At 39.2% G+C, this 15622-nt stretch overlaps 1 protein-coding gene across 13 annotated transcripts in view; it reads left to right on the top strand.

The window, feature by feature from the left end:
* Positions 1-5680: 5680 nt before the first annotated feature.
* The window catches only part of LOC101543559 (melanoma-associated antigen 10-like), a 176612-nt gene continuing 166670 nt past the window's right edge, over positions 5681-15622 (top strand). For 12 of the 13 annotated variants that reach the window (XR_008627355.1, XR_008627353.1, XR_008627352.1 and 9 more), the window contains exons 1-2: positions 5681-5725; positions 7476-7511. The gene's annotated coding sequence lies outside the window, so the exon portion shown is untranslated. Of the gene's footprint in view, positions 5726-7475; positions 7512-8422; positions 8489-15622 lie in introns of all 13 variants that reach the window. The other variant, XM_055122257.1, reaches the window with a different exon arrangement.

The following is a 15622-nucleotide window of genomic DNA, read 5'->3' as shown; positions in this document are numbered from 1 at the left end:
TGCAACTTTACTATACGAGTCTATTGTTTCTAGGAGTTTCTTGGTAGAGGTTTTAGGGTTTTCTAAGTATAATATCATATCATCAGCGAATAGTGAGAGCTTGATTTCTTCCTTTCATACCTGAATGCCCTTAATATCTTTTTCTTGCCTAATCGCTATGGCAAGTACTTCCAGTACTATATTGAACAGAGAGGAGAGAGTGGGCATCCTTGTCTTGTCCCTGTTCTCAGAGGGAAGGGTCTTAGTTTTTCCCCATTGTGGATGATGCTTGCCGTAGGCTTGTGGTATCTCAAACTAAGAAGCTTCTGCACCTCAAGAGAAACAGTGACCAAAGTACAAAGACAATCTACAGAATGGGAAAGGATATTTACGCAGTACCCATCCGATAAAGGGTTGATAGCAAGGATATACAATGCACTGGTTGAACTCCACAAGAAGAAAACTGCCAATCCGATCAAAAAATGGGGTGATGAAATGAACAGAAACTTTCCCAAAGAAGAAATCCGAATGGCTCAGAGGCACGTGAGAAAATGTTCAACATCACTAATCATCAGGGAAATGCAGATCAAAACAACCATGAGATATCATCTCACACCACAGAGACTGGCCCACATCCCAAAAAACAAAAACAACCGGTGTTGGCGTGGATGCGGGGAGAAAGGGACTCTTCTTCACTGCTGGTGGGAATGCCGACTGGTTCAGCCCTTTTGGAAAACAATATGGACGATTCTCAAAAAATTAGAAATTGAGCTTCCATTTGACTCAGCAATACCACTCCTGGGAATATATCCCAGAGAGGCAAAAAGGTATAGTAGAGATGGCATCTGTATTTCTATGTTCATTGCAGCACTGTTTACAATAGCCAGAATCTGGAAAAAACCAGAGTGCCCCCAAAAAGATGACTAGTTAAAGAAACTCTGGTACATCTACACAATGGAATACTATGTAGCCGTCAGAAAACATGAAGTCATGAAATTTGCATATAAATGGATCAACATGGAAAGTATCATGTTGAGTGAAATGAGTCAGAAAGAAAGAGACAGACATAGAAATATTGCACTCATATGTGGAATATAATGTAACTGAGAAGTACAAGTTGGCAATGATGCAACTTCTGGCAGATATCTCTCTGGACTTAGTTACTAAAATACTAAAATACAGAAACCCAAAACTGAGAGGCCGCTAAGTGTGGTCACTGGACCTCATACCTCTTCATCCTCAGCAATGGAAAACAAATTATCTAATGCTTTCTTTTCAGCAGGTCTGACTTTAGGGGAGAGACTCTCCAAACAATAATAGTGAGTTTTGTTGAAATATTGAATGCAATCAAAGTGAAAGTAAAGTGAAATTTATTAGTTACACAAGCGGGGGGGTCTTAGGGTGGGGGGGCTAGGGGCGTGGGGGGGTTAGGGGTGTGAGTGGGTGGGGTGGAGCTATACTGGGATTCTTGGTGGTGGAATATGAGCACTGGTGAAGGGATGGGTATTCGAGCATTGTATAACTGAGATTTAAACCTAAAAACTTTGTAACTTTCCACATGGTGACTCAATAAAAAATTAAAAAAAATAAATAAAATAAAAATAAATAAATAAAAAATAAAAAACAAACAAAAAATATAGAAAGAATTTAACTACTTATTAACTGGAAGAATTCAGTTCCTAGACCTGAATTTTGATCGAAATGTATTTTTTTCATCTCAATGGACCAGAAAAAAAAAAACTAACAACTATATATGCCTCTCAGGAATTTTGATTCTATCCCTAATGAAATAGAAGGAAAAAGTCTTCCAGATTTAATAATCCTCTAGTGGAATGTCTTAAAATGAGGCTGACATACCATCCTGCTTTCAGGCCCAGGCAGTACAGCCTTAGAGTGAAAGAATTTTCTACCTGATTTTGCCAAAAAGTCTGTTATATAAATTCCTCATGAGCTGTCCTTTACTGGAGAAGCAAAGCTTTGGTCTGGCTTGATTTTAACAACAGAATGCTTTTTAAGCACATTGTAGGTCTCTACAATTATCATATGGAAGATAAACATAAAATGGGGAGCATAAAAGAAGCTGCTTTTATTTTTCATAGTGTTTCTATTATAGGAAGCAACTGAGCTGCCTCTAACGCTGCTGGAAGTGTATTAGTCTCATAAAGTATGGAGAAACTGAGTAATATTTTTTATTTTTTATAAAACCAGGATCAATGAAATGCAGCAGTTGCCAAACCAGGAAAGCTTTCTTATTGTAAAGAAAGCCAAAATGGTTTATGAAACCCACTTGATCTGTCAGAAAATGGACCTCATAGTACAACATTCAAACTATTATTTTATTTTAGTTGGTTAAAGTTGGGTAAAGGTTCTGGAAGGGAATTGGGAAATTTTCCCCTAAATATGCAAAGGAAGAAAGAGATATTTTAAAAAATATTTCTTTTTATAAAGTAAAAAGTAATAATGGGCTGGAACTTTAGCACAGTGGGTAGGGCATTTGCCTTGCACGTGGCTGACCTGGGTTCAATTCCTCCGTCCCTATCCGGGATCCTGGCAAGCTGAGAGTATCCTGCCCACACGGCAGAGCCTGGCAAGCTACCATGGCATATTCTCTATGCCAAAACCAGTAACAATGAGTCTCACAATGGAGACATTACTGGTGCCTACTTGAGCAAATTGATGAACAACGGGATGACAGTGCTACAGTGCTATATAAATTTATATTCAAATGTCTTTATATTCTTTATATTCAAATGTCCCCATTGTTCCCAGGATGTCTTGGGTGCTGTTTTGTTACCCAGGATCTAACCAAAGAGCACACGTTACATTTGTCGTCGCTATTATTTTTGTCATCCCTTTAATTGTAAGTATCCTGCCTGCACAGCAGAACCTGGCAAGCTACCCGGAGCGTATTCATATGCGAAAAACAGTAACAAGTCTCACAATGGAGATATTACTGGTGCAAATAGATGAACAATGGGAGGACAGTGCTACAGTGCTTTAATTGCAATCTAGGATAGTTTCCTTCTCCTCTTTAAAAAACCTTACAATGCTTTCCTCTCAGAAAGCCCGGCAAGCAACCGAGAGTATCCTGCCCACACAGCAGAGCCTGGCAAGCTACCCGTGGCATATTCAATATGCCAAAATATAGTAACGATAGGTATCATTCCCCTGACCCTGAAAAAGCCTCCAATTGTTGGTAAAGATGAGTAAGGAGATGCTGCTAAAATCCAGGGCTGAATGTAATAGAGACATTACTGGTGCCACTCGAGTAAATCGATGAATAATGGGATGACAATGATACAGTGATACAATTCTTTATAAAGACACACACACATACACATACATATATACACTGATTATAATATGCATTTAATTACTACCTTCACTTACTTGCGATCCCAATACTTTCGGTAGATAATATAGTTACCCTAATTATGAATGTGACCCAAAAGTGAAGTTTTAAAAAAGCATGTTAGCAACAATACCTCTATTTCTAAATGCAGTAGTCGAATATGCCATGTATAATAAAAAAAAAACACATAGGTGCTTGTTATATTACACACTTTGGGAGGACAAACTCTTTTATTCACTTTCAAAATCTCTCTTCCCAGTGTAGTATTGGAAAACATTTGCATTACTTTCTCTTTCTTTATTTATTTGGAGGACTTGGAGCACACCCATCGGTGCTCAGGGCTCTGTTTTCAGGAGTCACTATGGACAGTGCTTGGGGGACTATATGCTGTGCTAGAGGTTGCACCAGGATGAGTTCCATGTAAGGCAGCTGGCTTAATTTCTCTACTATCTGTCCACCCCCCTTGACTCCCAATCTAGTATAGTATTTTGAATGCAGTGTCTGGAGCACTGTCATCCCGTTGTTCATCAATTTGCTCAAGCGGTCATCAGTAATGTCTCCATTGTGAGACTTGTTGTCACTGTTTGTGGCATATTGAATATGCCACGGGTAGCTTGCCAGGCTCTGCCGTGTGGGCGAGATACTCTTGGTAGCTTGCCGGGCTCTCTGAGAGGGACGGAGGAATCAAACCTGGGTTGACCCGGTGCAAGGCAAACACCCTACCTGATGTGCTACCACTCCAGTCCATTTTGAATGCAGTGAAGTAAATGATATGTTTGTGGAGTTAATGACTCTTTTATTTTAGTAAAATATACATAGCTTAAACATCCATGTATTATTGGACAAATAGGACAGTGGCTAAGACTGGCATCACATGAGGCTGACCCCGGTTAGATCCCCAGAACTGCTTTTGCCCCCCCCCACTCCCTACCAGTTCTTCCAGGAGTAATCCTGAATGAAGAGGCATGAATAACTCCTGAATATCTCTGGTTATGTCTCCTCCAAATCAAAACAAAACAATGGCAGTAAGTATACATTTGCATTGTTGTGCTTTGTTCTCTTTTAGTAACCTCTTGGTTATATAATAATTGCAGAAAAATTATTGAGAAAAATGTTTTTAACTCGAATTCAAATTCTGTCACTATAGAAAACCCGGCTGGAGCGGTAGCACAGCGAGTAGGGTGTTTGCCTTGCATGTGTCTGACTGGGGTTCGATTCCTCCATCCCTTTCAGAGAGCCCAGAAAAACTCGAGAATATCCCGCCTGCATGGCAGAGCCTGGCAATCTACCCATGCATATTTGATTTGCCTAAAACAGTAACAACAAGTCTCACAATGGATATTTTACTGGTGCCCGCTCGAGCAAATCGATTAACACCTGGACTACAGTGCTACAGTGCTATAGAAAGCACACAAATAATTGCTGTTAAACTTTTGTTGCCATCCATTTAGATTTTTTACTGTTCACTTAAATCATTTTTGCACATTTATTCTGAGCCACATGTGATATAGATCAGAGTAATCATACCATATAGTAATCTGCCTTTACAACATGTAGCCAATTTTTTCTATGTTAACAATAGTTGATAAACGGGATATTTAAAATCTGGTTCTGTGTCCTCTCTATTTTTCTTTTAATGGCTTAGACTTTTTGTAGCCTTGCTGATGAGTAAGGACCATGATGATAGATGAATTCTGTGCATTTATCCCTCTGAGTACGTTGGGGAAAAAATACTGGCTGAGGTCCCAGATTTCTAGTATTTCTAGTTGTGGAACTATGTGTAACCTGGGGATTGAAGACGGGATTGGTCATTTTTTACTAAGGCTCAGCTTTAGGTCAGGGGTTTGATAATAGCATTCCTACAAGGGAGAAGACATGAGCAATATGTTTCCTTTGAAGGGAATGCTATTGGAATCTGAACTCTTTCTCTGCAGAACTTGTTACTGCATTCCTGAGTCTCCTTATCATTCTCTGGGGAAAGACTCAAGCAAACAAAATATGCATTACCCCAGAGTCGAACTTACCAACGTTCTCTGATGCCTAGTAGGACCACTGCAGGAAAAATATACTAATGAGACTGTTGCTAGGAGACGGAAGAGCCCAAAACCCATGGCATTGAAGGGGTCCACAGGAAATCAGGGCATTTTTAAAGATATTTTAGATCAGAGATTTAGCTGTGAAACTTGTCTTCTGATGCGCAAGTGCTTTTTAATAGGTAATGTTTACTACGGCTTATGTTTGGGGAGGAATTTTGAGGTTAATTCCAAGGCATTTTGTTTCTTGCCACAGAGCCACCCCCTTCTTCAGAGCGCGGCTCATTTTCAAGTCGCTGCATTTCCCCACCCCTTCAGTGTGACAGCGGCAGAGCTGGTGGAAGGCAGCGCAGGTACAGCGGTAAGTAACTGAGAAATATTTCATAAAAGAGCTTATCCAAAATAAGCTTTCCGAAGCTAGTGACACATGTTGGTGGCATAGAATAGCTCAGAACTGTGTAGGAATTTCTGATTCTATTAAGTTGTATGTAGAAGATGGATTAAATCAATCCTAAATACTCCACGGTCACTTTCCTAGTTCAAAACTTGTTAAACGGTGAATAAGCTGCTAGACGCGAGAACGGAAAGGTCCCTTGTGACTCCGGGAAGCTGGTTCCCAAAATAAGATCTGATGAAGCTGTTACTACTTGGAAATTGCCTTCAGGATGGTTCGTTGGTGTGTCAGATTTACGCTGTTGAGCTTAAACATGATGGAATGGGTTCTGATTTAAGATGTTAGGTCTGTTTCTTCTCGCAGCATAAGAAAATGTCATATTGGAACCGGGAGAAGGATACCATGCCTCATCCTTTTAATTTTTTCGAATTCAGAAAATCATGTGACTGTCTGAATGTCTGTACAGGGGAGAAAATGAGAAAGGGGGGGCAGCCTAGAATATTCAGTGTGATTGTTTAAGGAGAGAGATAAACGTACGTCCTGATTGTAGGATGAGAAAATCTCGAGAAAGACACAATGAATATCACACTTGTGCCTTTATTTTGAGAATTTTTGTTTTGTATTCGTGGACATCGTGGTGTGGGATAAACGCAGTGTACTCGTGCTCCTTTCTTTGGCAAGGGATGGGAGAAGAGAGCAGAGATTCTAATCAACAAAGCTTCTACGTTTGTTTCTGAGGAGGGCCAGAAAAAGATGTTAGCGTTTTGTGTCTCTTTCAGCTTGGAAACTACTTTCTTAGAGATCTCTCTGCAAGGACCAGGAAGCTAAAATGGTTTTAAAACATTTCTCAGAAATTCAGCCTGGTTTGACACTTTGCTCGGGAATGAGAAGAGAAAAGATAGGTAGCTAGGCCATTTTTTTCCAAATGGAAAATGTCTGCTGATGGCGTCTTTTTCGGGGGGGCTGCGGGGAGCAAAGGTGGAGTGTGTTGTGCAGAGCACTGCGGCAAAGAGAATGACTGACGCATCCAGGAACACGTGACCTGTTTTGGCGTGGTGAAGTAAAATTTTCCAGGAGTCCATCTTGTATGAGAAATTTTATATGTACGAACGTGCAAATAGGACCGCAATTTTGATATAATTCATACTGCGTTTATGTTGTTTGATGCTCCATTGGCATGCGTCGGTCCACTTAGTCAGGGCTTCTTATTTCTAGTCTAGTGCTTCTTATCTCTTGCCACTCTTTCTAGACGTTTCCTCTGTGCTCCTGCCACTTTATAGCACTTGTTAAAAATTGTTGTTAAAATAGATATCTGTCCCCTTTAGAGTAAAAATCAAATGTTCATTGTAGAAAACTTGAAAAGATCTAAAGATAACTGTAAAAGATGTTCCATAATCTAGTAATTTAGAGTGAATTACTAATGACGTAATTACTTTGAGTCCCTCTTATCTGGATATATACAAAGAAATACATAGAAATTTATATATATGTATACGTATGCATATGTATATGAACTTCAAGTAAATATAATGTGTAAATGTGCTTTTTAACTGGATTTAATAATTTGGGAGTAATTCCTCATATTTAAAAATTTTAACTAGAGTGTGATATCTTGTTGATGCATAAGTATTTATATATGCAGTTTTTGCTGTTATAATTCAAGATATGTATTTCTATATAAATCTCTGTGTGCTTTTCTGTTTCTTTTTTCCCTTAGAGTAAATTCGTAGCTGTGGAATTCTTGGATCAAATGGTATGAGCCATTTTAAGGCTTCTCCCCCACCCTCTCCCCATGCATATCACTTTATTTATCACATATGGTAAATGTTATTTTCCAGTTCTCATTTGACTTAATTGTTTATCATTTTTGGTGGAGTGCTGTCTTTTCATTTTGCAGCTTTGCATTTTCAGATATCCACAGGTATTAATTTTGGATTCTGTGATTTCTTTCTTTTGATGAATATGTTCACCTGTATATATATTATTTTTTATAAAAAAAGTTTCACTGTTTTCATTTCATTGCCTTTCCTTTTTCACAATTAACTTAAATTCATCTGGAATTAATTTGAGCATGTGGTATGAAGTAGGATCTAATTTTGTCTTTCTTCTAAATAGGTCACCAATTGTTTCAGCAACATTTATTGAATAATCCAACCTTCCACTGATTTGAAATGACATCAGCTGTTCTGCCATTAAAGAGGGCGTAGCTTTGCACCAGTCAGCCATTTTCTTGTTACGCAGGAGGGTTACATTTCACAATAGTACTCCTACAGTCTTGCAGCTATCAGCAGCTTTAGGAGGCATCATGTTGGTACTAATGTCTTTCAAGAATTCTAGGCACACACAGTCAGGACAGTGTTTTGCAACCAGAAAGTTTTTTTTAAAAATTGAGATTTTACGAGGTGCTGTGTACAGATTAAAATCAAGGAATCCAAATGTATTGAACCATGCTTCCCGAGGTGCTGTTCCTCTTGGACAAACCTGACACCCTCACTGTGTGTTAAAATCTAGAAAAGATCCCTGGGGTTAGTGTTATTCCTCAGGTTACTTCAAACTCTCCCACGTTCCCCGCCACCTTTCAGGCAGTGAGAATTTATCTCCATTCAATTGTTTGAATTTTATGTAACTTTAGGAAGGGGAAATAAATGATATTTCTTGTCATAGTCTTGTCTAAGGAGTTAAAGGAGGCAGAGTGAGTTCCCCTCCACGCCACCACTGCCATCATCTCTTGTAAGTAGGAATTCACCTTTTTGCACTAGATGGGGGAGGCTTAAGCATAAAGCATGGAGTCTCTTAGTGGGAGATTGTGTTCAATTTTGCTCAGTGAAACCATTTTCTATTAAAACCTCCTGTCACCAACTGTTGACATCTCTAAGCCCAGAATCAGCCTCATCCCAATCTTATTTTTTTGTGGCTTCTGACTGTGGCCTTTAGCCTTTGCTGATTCTGGAAGAGGAAAAGAGGTAGGGGCAGGGGTGAGAAGATGCCTCGCTAGCCTGTAGCACAAGGGGCTTCTTTGGCCCACAATCACAGCCTTAGTAATTTTTTTTATTTGCTGCATTAGACTATGATTTGTTTGTGACTAGAGGCTGGTTTCCCAGGCAACTGTAGCTTGCCAGGACATGCACATTAGTCGCTCTGTAGTGGCAGAATGCCACTGTGGAGGCAAGGGATGGGTTTTGGGGAACCCCAGGTGCTGGAGAAGTTATTTTGCATTTGTGATATTATTTTTGCTCCCCCCCACACTAGGATGCAGTTGTCATTTTAAAAAGAGCATTGTATTTACAAGAACTTGGAAGGTTTTGAGCCATTCAACTTTCCCTCCTTCCAAATCACTGCTTCTCAATATGTTTACCAGTGACCCTATAGTCTGCCCAGTGTTTGAAATCACGCATGCCTCTGGGACCCCTGGGATTTATGGCATTCTGGGCACAGGAAACAGACTGCTTGGTTTCAAACCTCTGCTGTATGCTTGTTGCATGACCATAGTCAAATGATTTAATCTCACAGTGTCTTGATTTTCTCAGATGAAAATGGGGGTAATAATGGCATCTTCATAACTGTCTGGTAAATATGAACTTGATGTATGCCTCATATTCTCTCTGATGTTACTGAGGATCTACCCACAACACCATAACAATGCCCCACAGCACACAGATTCTTCTCATAGCACACAAATGACATGCAGATACTGTCTCACAGAACTGGACTTGGCCCAGGGCACAGGTCCTTCCCCATTAAACAAACACACCCCACAGCACACAGGTATTATTCACAGCACAAAGTCTCTGTAATGTTCCATTGACTAAATCCCTGACTGACATTCTCCTCAAGGCCCAGATTTTTCTAAGATCACATGGACACCCACGACAGCACACACATTTGCCTTACAGCATGCAGATTCTCCCTGTTACCCACTGACTCTCGCCAAAGCACATAGTTATTACATTCCAGACATTACATTACACAGATCCCCACTGAACTTGAGGACCATCCTATGACACAAAGACAGTTCCAAGAGCATGAAGACCCTCCTTAGGTTGCACAGCCTCTCCCCTAGCACAAACACTCTATAGAACACACACTTCCTTCCCAGAACACAGTTAATAACACAGCCCGAAGAGCCACAGCATGAAACAGGAACTCTTATCAGTGAGCATTATCCCATAGCACACAGATAAGTAGCACAAGATATAGATTTGCCCCCCACAAGCGCAGACTTGCCCTGAAATACGTAAAAACTGTCCAGATGATGCAGACTCACCCCATAAAACACAGACTAAAACCATCACACTATTTCTTCACAACTAAGAGGCCACAAACCAATGTGAAATCCAGCACACACAGAGTCTTCCTGCAAGATGCAGACTCACCCCACAGACACCAACTGCCTTCCCTGCATCACTCCTCCTCAGAGCATATGGAGACTCTCACTTCATGAGAACTGGCCCCAGAACCCACTTCTTCTTCCCAAGACTCATAGACTTGCTGCATGGCATAGAAAGAGACATACCCCTAAGGCTCATGCCACAGCACACAGATTAAATCCATAACTTAGACTCTCCTCATGGCACTCAGACAAAGTCACCTCATAGCATATATTGTTGCACCTATATCTTTGATGCATAGCTTTATGGCACAACTCACAAACTCTGCAGTACACCGATTTTTTTCACTGCACAGTTGCCAAACAGTGTGCATTTGTCACAGAGATAGTTACTGCACAATACACTGTGGTGATGTATTAAGAGACTATGCCCCATGTTCCTCAGAGATCCAGTTATAAACACACCTCATAGTGCATAATATTGCTTCACACTGTGCGAATTGGATCTATGATAGAGATATGTTTCTGAATAGACATGCTTTCATCACAGAAACACCTAAACACCTAACTTTTCTCCTAATTGTTCAGTTTGATCCCTTAGAATACAGTCATAGGCTTGCTGCATAGTGCTTTCATTCTTTCCACAACATAAAAATGCATCACATAGCACACTATTCCACATCCGCAGGGCATAAAATGTGCAATGCGAACACAGCAGATTGGCTTCACAAAAACTACACTGCCTACTGTGATTATATTGTCACGCATACCCCCCACCCATACCTGTGAAAACATTTACCTCAGAGGTACCTTCAAAGCACATGGACTAGCTTCACAGCTCATACTCCATAAGTAATTTATTCTTAACTACACACAAAACTCTGCCAGCATGCACAGATTCTTGCATTAATATACATATCTAATGGACAAAACACCACTGAACACTGAGACTCACCTAAATACACAAACAAACCCTTCAGGCTTGCCCCCATGTAATCACCCCAACAGAACTTGCATTTCCATAGCATGCTGTGAACATATAGATTTCCTCCACAAGACACAGAACTGTATTACAGCACAGACTTACTAAAAAAATGAAACTGATAATACACAGAAAAAAAATTCCAGTGTGTAGTCACATAACACATATATTCCCTCTGCAACACAAATATTGACTTCTTAGGTTACAGACCTGTCTTATGTACATAATTGAGCTCCAGCTCCAACCTACCACAGAGACCTGTTTATGCAAAAGGTTAAGAGAAACGGTTTAAGAATCTGGAGACAAACAACCTGGGTTTGAATCCAGATTCCACCCCTTTTAAATTCTATCACCATGGGTAAGTATATTTATCTGTTCTTTAGTTTGTTTATCTGTAAAACAAAGACAACAGTAGTACCTATTCAAAAGGGTACCTGTGAGTACTAGATGAATTAAGATATGTCAAGTGCTTAGGATAGTGCCCCAAACTTAGAAACTATGTAAATCATTAATTTATAATAATATCACTGACATCCCAATGCTACCATGATGAGAAAAGTTAAGAAAACCTACTTTAGAGACCTAGAATTATATGACAACACGAAAGCTCAGCATATTATCATAGACTTTCACTAGGACCTCTAGAAACATTTTGTGGTACACACAGATAGCACACCTCTAACACCCTCACATATCAGAGGGATAGAACCTTAAGTGTAAAAGGGATAGAACCTTAAAGTATATGTCATTTGTAACTTCCAGAACTGCATTTGCTCTGCAATGCACAAGCTTTCTTCACAGTCCTCATTGCAAAACATTCAGATGGGTTGCATAACATCCATCTAACTACACTAGGTACACACCCACAAAGCAACACATGTACAGTGTAAAAGTCAGTGATATGTTTCATATCACAAAACGAACCTCATCACATAGTTTTGTCTCATAATCTGTAGCTATATCTAATATTCACAAACGGGCTCCTAAATTCATTATCTTAAATTTACATTGTACTCTGATACTCAGACTCATCCTGAATGCAGATTCACCCCCAAAGTCAGGATTCCTCACTATTAAGACTCACCACAATATAAACTCATTCACAGACACCCAAACATGCTCTACAGTACATAAGTACAATCTAAACAGAGAGGCATACACAGACATAACTCAGTGTAATGTGTGAAATTGTAATATCCCATGCAGACTTAAAAAAAACAACTTGATGTCTTTCGCCATAAACTAGGCGAAATTGCCTCATGAATAAATAAAAATACACTAAATACACTATGTTACAGCTTCCAAGACACCTGGACACTATATATTTATTATACTTCCCAAGACAACATAAAGAGGCCTCCTATAATCCACGTTCCCACCCCCAAATAGTAAATAGTTTCAGAATACCTGCATGATCAAAACACAGAATTAATTAGTAATGTGGACATATTAGCAAATTATTCATATTACCTTAAAACATATGCACATTTCCCACAACACACACAGCTGTCTGACAACTCACAAATTATATTGTAATTCACAAACTTCCTCTATAAAGCAGAGACTTGAGCAAAAAATCCCAGATTGATTCCACAGGCATAGAGACAAGTCATAACCTAGGGACTAGATTCATTACAAGCTAATATATCCCTAAAAATGAGCATTTCACAAACACAAATTTTCTTACAGGTCAAGGATTACATCAATATATTCTTTCTTTTAAAACAGAGACTTGACACACAACTTATGCAATTTAATCACAGTAGGAAGCCTTGCCACACAGTGTAAACATTAGCAACTACAACAACTTCCAAATATTATAAAACAATGCCCTTCCAACAAGATCTATACTATAGTGTGCAGATAAGTCCTATGATACTTTATCTAAGATGATTTCCAGGTACCCAGGTGCTTTCCAACCTAAGACATACCACGATATCTAGACATAACCCCTGAAGTCCAGAGAAAATACATAAAAAGGGCATTACAGATGATAGTTCGAAAGTTACACTTCTGTTCAGACTGCCTTAGTTCCCATCTTGTGTGTACCATTTACAAACTATGTGATCTTAGAAAGGGACTCTCTCTGTGCCTTGTTTTTCTCAGGTATAAATTGCAATTAGTTATGATGCTTGCTTTATAGGGTTTTTTAGTGGAATACATAAGTGAATGCCTGTAAAGTGTTTAAAGTAGTGCCTGATACAGAACTCATGTTACTGATGTTTGTTGCTGCTGTTGTTATTTTTATTGCTGCTCTTACTACAAATGGAACTCAAGCATAATGGTAAGACTACCTGAAGTAGAATGAATTCCAAATTCATAAAGTACACCCCTATCAGGAACACAGGGAAACCACAGCTCACACATCACCTTTTCCTCATCATGCTTGTATTAACTGAATTTAGCCAACAGCACCCAAAAGCAATTGGCACACATAATCTCTTCAAAACACTTAGACTCAGCACATGACACCTCATACACATTATAGTGCACAAATGGATCCATGACACAGGCATTTCCATCCACTCAAACTTATCTCAATTCAACTAAATGTACCTTGTTATATACATACATGTACACATTACTATATACTTAATATGCTCACCATAGAACACAGAACACTACTTTGGCTCCACAACATGAAGAATTCACTTCAAAATTCCTATAAATAATCCACAACATGGACTGCTCTGATACACAGGTCATCACACCTCAGAAGTTTTGCTACATTAGCCTATAAGATAAGAATCAGGGCACACCACAGAACAGACAAATTTTCTCCATGACAGATGCATTGGAGTAGTAAATCACTGTCTTACCTAGGTAATACAGAGATTTGCCTTGTATAGCAAATACTTGTTGGACAATAGCCCCAGACATTTCATTGTACATATATATGCATCCTATAACACACGGACTTGCTCTAGCTCAGCACAACACATTCCATATCTATCACATACACTTGACTCACAACTACCATTCTTGCCCCATATAAAATGGCACTATGCCAGAACCAACACTCTCTTACCACTAACCATACAAAAGAAATTCCTCCTCTTCAACTTTTCTCAGAGTAGCAAGTTCTAAAATACATGGAACTTACATTTGAGGGCACAGTACACAGATATGATCTGGAACACACAATTTTACTTCACAAGACAAAACATTTCTTCCAGAGATTTAAGATTCAAAACCTGCATACTCATATTCCAAATACCATGGTAGACTCACAGCCCATGGTCATACTTCACAATGCATGGGTAAACCCCTCTGCCATGCAGCATACCTCACACTACATTGACCTACACACAATCTACATTCAGCACAGAGATTGGCCTCATAATATAATTTTATAACTTCATAAACTTCAATTAGCATCAAAACCAGAAATGCAGGAAATTACACAAGGAATCAACGAGACACAGACATACCTCATCTCATTGAGTCTTGCCCCATATTCATCTGTCATATTGATTCATCCCACTATACTCAGGATAGTGAACGTGTCATCCAGAATAGCCCCAGAATGTGCAAATAGAAGTCATAGTACACAGACATACTCCTAAGTACACATTTCCCCTATAATGTAGTTTTTGTACTAAACATCCCCTTGCTTCACAATACCAACACTTACCTTACAGCATGTAGGAATGCTTGGCAATACATAAACACTCCATATAATTACAGATATGCTTCACAATGGAGACTTTTTAACACACTCAGGTTTAACTAAGTCAAGCATAATCACCTTGTGGCAATGGAATTTATGATATCCATGGTTTGCCCCAATATATTGACATATCACATAATATGTATATAGTTTTGGTTTGTGTTGGGGCCACACCTAGTGGTGCTCAGAGATTACTTGTGGCTCTAAGCTTGGAAATCACTCCTGGAGGGCTAGAGAGACCATGCTAGGGACTGAACTCCAGTGGGTTGCATGCAAGGCAAGCACCCTACCTATTGTTCTGGCATTATATTATATTTTCTTAACATTGTGGATTCATCCTGAAAAACACAATTTTGATCCCACAGCACCAAGTCTTAGTTGAGAGCCTAAGGACAAAGAAATTATGAACAAAATATGCAAGTATTCAAGGGCATGGCATCCCATAGTCAAGTCATTTTGTAACATCCAATCTCACCCAAGCATACCAACCTAGACACTTACCCTAAGACATTTACACCAGCACACGGAATCCAGACCTACCCCTTAAAAACATTGCTCCATGACACTGAAACTTGTCTTACAAAAAACATATTTCTCCTGTAAAAGCCAGATTGTCTCATAATACTCTGACTGACACAACAATATTTAGGCTATTCACACATCATATAAAAAGGCCTTCCCAAATACTGAGTTATTTCCACAACACTAAGAGTTTTTTTTTGATTACTCAGAAATGACAGAAAGTTCACAGCTAAAACACACAATGACAAATATGCCCCTTTTATACCCATATTGATAACAAAACACCCACAAAAATTTAGCAAAATGCATACATGCACCATAACACACACATGCCTGGCAACACCAGAACACACATTATGTCAA

This window comes from Sorex araneus, chromosome X (assembly GCF_027595985.1).
Source record: "Sorex araneus isolate mSorAra2 chromosome X, mSorAra2.pri, whole genome shotgun sequence".
Classification (NCBI taxonomy): Eukaryota; Metazoa; Chordata; class Mammalia; order Eulipotyphla; family Soricidae; genus Sorex; species Sorex araneus.
Note: the sequence above shows the minus strand (reverse complement) of the source record. Positions and strands in the feature narration are given on the sequence as shown.